The sequence below is a fragment of the Halictus rubicundus genome, chromosome 8, assembly GCF_050948215.1.
Source record: "Halictus rubicundus isolate RS-2024b chromosome 8, iyHalRubi1_principal, whole genome shotgun sequence".
NCBI lineage: Eukaryota > Metazoa > Arthropoda > Insecta > Hymenoptera > Halictidae > Halictus > Halictus rubicundus.
Window position 1 is genome coordinate 14,335,693 of NC_135156.1, and position 7,283 is coordinate 14,342,975.

A 7,283-nucleotide genomic window follows, 5' to 3' on the forward strand; every position below is an offset into this window, starting at 1 on the left:
AGTCCGATTCGAGGTATTGTTTTCTGTTCCTCCGTTTTATCTCGCTCGCACCACGCCCCGTGTTTCAGGAGTTTTCCGAGCAGCGTGTGCGGATGTCTTTTTTCCTCTTTTTGTTGTCTGTTGTCCCGTTTTGTCCTATAGTCGCGCGTTCTCATGACTGACGGTGCTGATGACTGATGGCACGAACGATTTCGCGAAAATGAAGGCCGTATTCGCGCGCGTTCATTGTAATCGCGCGCTTTCGCGACGCTGCTGCGCTGCCGCTGCTGAACTGTTCTCTTTTCTTCCCCCTTCTTCTTTTCCTTTTTTATTTTCCCGCAGACAAAATCGCGAGAGACGAATGCAGTGTTTGCGGGTAATGTAATCGTACAGTGTGGGGGGAAAAGGAGGTCGCTACTTTTTCGAAAAGAACTGTAGCCTCGAAATTGAACAGGCGAGGAACTTTCCGCTCGAAAGACTATCCTCTCTCTCGGTTGCGAGACGAGCAACGAGTTCAAACGAAATTCGTAAAACAAATTAATGGTCTGTGCGCGAATCGATCTCCGCGAATTAATCTCTTGTTGGGGATTGCGTTTGGGAAATGAATCGATTTCCTAGTCAACACTGAACCCACCGAGCTAATTGGAAATGAACGAAATCTTTTTATTCGATTTTTGTTGAATAAAACGTATTTATATTGAATTGTATCCGATGAATGAAATATATTGAATTCTATTAAATGTTTATCGAATTCAATTCAATCTACACAGATTGAAAGAAATTAGTCGATCGTTTTCTGTAGAAAGATTTTCATAATTTCAATAATTTAGAAGTAAAGTATACACAACTGTTTATTCGATCGTTGGTTCAGCGTTAATTCTCCCGTTTCTTTCTTTGAAACGAGTTGATCGCGGATGTTCGCGCAAAATAAGAATCGTCGGCATCGATTCGCAGCGAACGGGAACTGGATTGCAAATTTATTTCGTCTCCGAGTAATTTCAATAAATTGCAATTAATATATACACTGAAATTCTTCTAGTATTTTGTCTATTTTCTAATTCGTGTACCGATTGCTGTCGCGAACGCATAAAATCCGCAGTCTAGAAACGAGTGAAGATTCAGCTACCTTGATTACACGAGTCTCTGAAATAATGTTGCTTAATATACGCCAGGGGTGAACACAACAGGGTTGAACACCCTCGTTTTCCGAGCCCGGGGTGGATCCAGCCACGCTCGTCCCGCTCCAGCATTTTCAAACCCGTCGGACGTAGAAAATTCATATGTACACATATAAAGTACAACATTTAAACATCAATTAAACATCCGATGAATGCGAAAACATGGCGCCGGAAGGTGTCAGCCGGACCCGCCGCCGAAGACCGCGACAGCGTCCTCCTGTTCTCGTCTCTTCTCTTCGTATAAACCGTGTTCGAAACAAAGGCCATAATACACGATTTTCTCGATATATATACATACACTATATACTATAATGTCGTGTATATTACATAATATAGTATACACATATGTACAGGTATAAACATACAAATAAACCACTGCATAGTTGGGCTCCGTTCCACCGATCGAAAGTGTTTGTCTTATTTCGAACAAGTTGAACAAACCAACTATTATTGTAACTGTGCATCCTCGGGACAGGAATGTTTGCTGTTCCGAACCCTGACGCGGTCCTCGGGTCTTTCTTGACCCATTTGCAAATTTTATTCCCTTGACTACCATAATTGTACAGTATTTCTTGACCTAAGCAAGGTTCTCGTTTTCGTAAAGATACATCGTTTGGAAAACTGTCAGAGAATCGTTACTAATTTATGTGATTCTATTATGTAATTCTGAGCGCTATCGCATAGTGTATGGCTGTATCAAAGACCGCAGCAGGGTTAGATCATTTATGCTGTTTCTACTGTCAGAGACAATCTGCGTACTTTTCTTTCGTTCTCTAATATTGTTGAAATTGAAAACACTTTCGACGAACGAAACTCTCCGCTCACTGTATGCCGACACGCGATACAGTTCCCTTTGTTTATGAATACATGGAGGAGAGTCGTCAATGAAGCAATTATCTCTCGGGCAATGTATAGATCGCCAATGAAGGTCCTCTTCTTATAATTATCCGTTCTATCCTTTTCCGCGCGTCTAATGGTATATCTATTGTTCAAGTGTGCGGCGAAAAGCGACTTTCTCCGTTCCTGTGTCTCTACTCGTTTCGGTCTCGCGCAAAATGGCCGATCACGACCGTTTTCCCCCCTTTGTGGTCGCCTTAGGGCCTCTCGAAGCTTCTCGTTCAAACGAAGTAACTGAGGTTTAATCAACAATTGCCTTCGATTTTACGACATCTTAGAAAAATGTGGCTTCCGTTGACATTGAACATTTTTATGTTCCATACAGCTTTGTCAATAGATTCAGGGAAAATTCACTTCTATTTCAGCCGTTGTTTCTGGGTAAAAACAATTGACAAGGGAAATGTTGAAAATGATTACACAATTTTTATGTAATCTAACCGAAGAAAATTTTCAAGTTTCTTCTTAACGTAGCACGGTTCTCGCAGACAAAACCCTAATACAATTTTTGCAACAAGATGTACGACTTCTGGTTCCTTATCGATGGCAAATTGCATTAACAAAATGGTGCTTAAACATGAAAAAAATGGTTTGAAATAGAAATGTTCAATTTCAACGAAGCGATACTTTCCAAACGAGTCTGGAATCGAGGAAACGCCATGACGAGCCAATAATCGGCTCAAGGCCTGGACCAAGAAATCCATCCGGTGACCTTTGCCCTTCGCCAAACAGTCTCTTTACAGTCTCTCGGGCAGGCTGCAAATATTCGCGACCTACAGTCTCCTATCGGGTACTTATAGAACACCGTTCGCTCCGAAAGCTTATGTTTCCTCGAGATTCTTCTAAGAATACTGTTCCGTTTACGATTTTGCTCTGCCGATAACTATTTCGTCATCGATATCGTTTCACCGACCTGTTCAAATCGATCCTAGCTGTTCCGTCGATGACTATGCACATAGGTGACTGAAAAACAGTGGTCCGTAGCAACAACGGCGCCTATCGAACGCAGATTTTCCGGAATCGCTTGCGAATAAATGGCGCGCGCACCGACTTCCTTTCGCGAACTATAGCCGAATAATTGGCGTCCGTGTGTTGGTCGTGCAAATACTCGCCCCCCGCTCGACGGAATCGCGACAACGACGTTTGCCGATCCTAACTATCCTCCGCGACTGGCGTTACACTGTTCCGCATGAATCCGACGGTGCCCGAGCCTCGACGGGATTACCATCGATTCTTAATTGGAACAAGTAGCATTACCTGTCGGTGCCCTCGGATACCCGATCCAATCGGGAGACTAACAGAGAGGCTCTCCAGCACTCCTTCTTTCCACTAGAATCCTTTTCTCTGGATCAGTTCATCGGTGACTTCGAAATAATTTGAAGGGAGTGAAGAAAAGTGGATTTGTTTCGATCGTCCTCTAGATTCGAGCTAATTTATAATTTGTAATTGCTAGACTGTGGATTTTAACCATCTGCGCCGGCAATTGTTCCGCGCAGATACGCGTGACTAAACCGTGTACAGGAAAAAAAGATTGGTTAAAAGAATTTTTACAAGAATTGAAGCGAAATGGTGAAACTAAAATAAAAAGGCGAAATGTATAATAATTTGCGATTTTCTGTTGAAAATGAAGCACGGAGAGCCCCGTAATTCTGCTCCCAGGACCGTAGCTCATCCCCGAAGCAAACTGTAAATCGTCAGACCCGTCACGAACTCTCACGATCTCGTTCCGTCGATGATTTACCTACAGCTCTCGTATTTATACATTATAATACTTATAGAATCGGTCTCTAATCGTCTAACGCTCCGATATTCAGACTGTTTTTTCTTTTTCTCGTTTTATTAATTTTTTTTTTTTTGTTAAACTTGGCGTGGTCTTCCTGGCACTATAATGCACTTTTAAGAAATCTATATAAAAATATCGTGTGGAGTTGTGTCCAGTATGTTGAGCCGCGACAGAGAAAGATAGATAGAGAAATAGATGGAGAGAGAAAGATAGAGAAAGAGAGAGAAAGAGAATGATCTCTATATATATATATATATATATATATACGTATATATATACATAGTGTCAAGCCACACAGAAATAGAGAAATAGAAAGAGGCTCCTGGAAAAAGGAATGGAAATGGAAATTTGTCTCTTTGTTATTGTGAACGGGTTTTAGAGCATTGTTAGAATGGGAATAGACGAGGGTTGTTGGAGTGTCAGCCAGAGAGGAGAGGACAGAAGAAAGAGGCGGGAAGTGTGGACATTTTGTGACACTTGTGTCTTTGTTTTTCTTTTTGGTCCCGTTTCGCGTTTCGGAGTGGCCGCGAAACAACGCTTTCGAAAATGAAACAATGACGGACAAGACGAACCAGGTCCCAAACGTTTCTCGTGGAAACGAACGCTCGAGCATTTTTGAGGGCAGACAGGTCTCACTCTCGTCGGTACTCCGATTTTTCCGAAGGGACCGTTTTTCTTATGCTTGTTCGGTTACGCGTGTCCGTGTGTTCCCTTTTCCGGAGAACCGTTCACGCAGCGTCGCCGCAAAATGCCTCTCAAAGGGACCACGTGACGTCACGTGCCGAGATTGCCCCACCAACGTACCGATAGTGGGGGTACCTAGTGACGTCACGATCCGTACTCTAGGATAGTGATAGGACGCGACGTCACTATTTAGGATAGACTACACTATAGCTTCGTGACCTCACTCAGGTTCTGACTGTAACATTTTCTCCACCATCGATCGCTAAGAAATCCCTCGATCTGATAACGCTGAATGGACTACGTTATAGCTTCGTGACGTCACTCGGGTGCTGACTATAGCATTTACCCCACTATTTATCCTAAAAATCTCTCGATCTGGTAACACTCACAGGGATCCGCATACGTCACGTTCCGAGAATTACCTCACTAAATAGTGGGGATACCTAGTGACGTCACGATCCGTACTGTAGGGAAGGGAAGGATAGTGCCGTAAGGTTAGGCTAGGCCGGATGACCTAGCTAATAGTATCGCTTGGCCACGTACCTAACCTACCGATACTTTCCTTCCCCACCCTCAGCACGAATCGCGGCGTCACTATATGGTACTAGACTATAGTTTCGTGACGTCACTCTGACTATAGCATTTCCCCCACTGCGTGCACGGTGCTCGCGAACAAAGGATTCGATCTTCCGGCCTTCCGCCCCCAAAAATCGCGATCTCGTGTGTGGTTTTTCGTATCGATCCTGCGGTTTTGTTTTGTTTCTATGTGTTTGTTTGTTTTTATTTTTCGTTTCCTCGTTATCTGCTCACGGGAGGGGGGAGTTTTGTGGGGTTTTTGTTTTCGGGCTTCGTTTGCTTCCGCTAAGTTTTCGCCGGTAGTGTTTCTTATTATTTTTTTTTTTCGATTCTTATCTCAGAGGGCTGAACATCTTCGGGATTCGATCACGTCGGAAAGAACGAATTATGCACGTCGGATTATTCATCGTCGGACAACGTAATTGCGCCCTGTTTTCTTTTTTACGCTCGAAATTAATAATATATTACGAAACGGTGTGTCATGGAATATCATAATATATTATCAATATATATACCTATATATGTGTATATATATTTATATATACGTGTATGGTTTCCTTCCTGTGTCGCTGTTGTACGCATATGTTTTGTCTCTGTTTCTGTTGGCGACGGACTAAATGATAGGATGCTTGCCGTATTTAATGATTTCTTATAATTCAAGGAAAAAAATATCCGTTTTATACGTTGTATACGTTAAACTTGTCCTCTAACAACAAATATCCTCTAAAACAAATGAGTTCGTATTTTTTTTTGTTCGAGATCATCTCAAGCTCATGATTTGGGCATCATGATTTTGTTTAATAAGTTGGCTTCAACATTTTGATTTTACACTGACTAAAAAGATTTTTTTAGGAATTTTTGATATCGTGCGTTGCGTTCTGTTAAAGACGGAGAAACTTTCGTTCGAAACATTTCCTTAGGAAGGAACTTTCATATTGCAGTTTATAATAGTTCTAAAAACATTCAATGCAATCTTGATTACTTTTTGACTGGAAAGATTTTTTGCGAGTTTTTGGTACTGGCAGTTTGAAGCCCGATAAAAACGGATTCATTTTGCGTCCGAAACGTTTTTTCAGGGGAGAATTTTTAATATTGCAGTTGGTAACATGAAAAATTAAAAAATCAATGCAATCTTGATTAGTTATTCATCAAACAGATATGTTGCGAATTTTTCGTGTTGCAGTACGAAGTCCATTCAAAAGAGATTCATTTTAGTCCAAAACGTTTTCGTGGAGAGAAATTTTCACAGCAACGAAACAGACTACAAAAAATTGATCTAAAGAAAATCACATTATCGGCAGGGAGTGTGCAAAACGCGCGTTTTCTTCTCCGAATCACACGAATCATTCGAGTACATGAAACGTCCTATCGTTTCGTCCGGCCCGGTATGTACATACGTGTTCCTTTGCGCGCGTGTGTGTGTGTGTTGTTTTATATATCTATATATGTATTATGTATATCTAGCGACGTCGATGGGATTAATCGCAGCATCGCGTGACGCGATCAATTCCGTCGTCGTTGCTCTTCAACGTACTCGATTTCGCCCCGATCGCATAGCGAACGTCAACGTTTAGCATCAATTAACGTAATTAACTTTCGGTCGCGTCAACGGTTACGCTTCCCGTGTAGGTCGGTGCAGTCAGGCGCTGCACTCGTCGTTGCACCGGGGGCTGGCTTGAAGCGTCACGTGACCGGAAGAACTCGAGTCCCCTCGACAAGTATTTATTACGATTCATAGTCAAGTCTTGGCCGCATCGGCTTCCGGCCACCCACATGCGGATTCGGCGGCCGCGAACGATACGATCATGCGAGCCAGGGCTTGATACGGTTCCGAAAATAACTGTTTAAAACTGTTATATAAAGCTGCTGATTCGACACGGTTACGAGGTACTTTTGTTCCGTACTAACTGTTACGAAGAATCGAGATTTGCAACTATTTGCTTCGGTTATCTTCGTTTATGGTTGCTCCTATTTCGGTTTCCATGCCAATCGTTCATCTTCCGATTCTATGCGCGTCGGTTCTGAAATGGTTCTGTTTGGATCGATTCGTGTTTATTTTATATATTCTGTTCTGAACGTTGATTATATTCTGCTGATTTTGTTTGAATACGGAGAAGAAAGTATTTAAATTTCAACAGAAAGTGAAAACAGTAAGTCGCAACTTCCATTTTGAAAAAATATGCACATAT

The 7,283-nt window shown here is 42.2% G+C and overlaps 1 long non-coding RNA gene across 1 annotated transcript; it reads right to left on the bottom strand.

Annotated features, from left to right (window-relative positions):
• Window positions 1-1,078: 1,078 nt before the first annotated feature.
• On the bottom strand, window positions 1,079-7,283 carry LOC143356393 (uncharacterized). Its single transcript, XR_013082660.1, has 2 exons — window positions 4,908-7,283; window positions 1,079-4,722 (listed from the first exon to the last, which is right to left on the bottom strand). It is a non-coding gene; the product is annotated as an uncharacterized LOC143356393 (long non-coding RNA).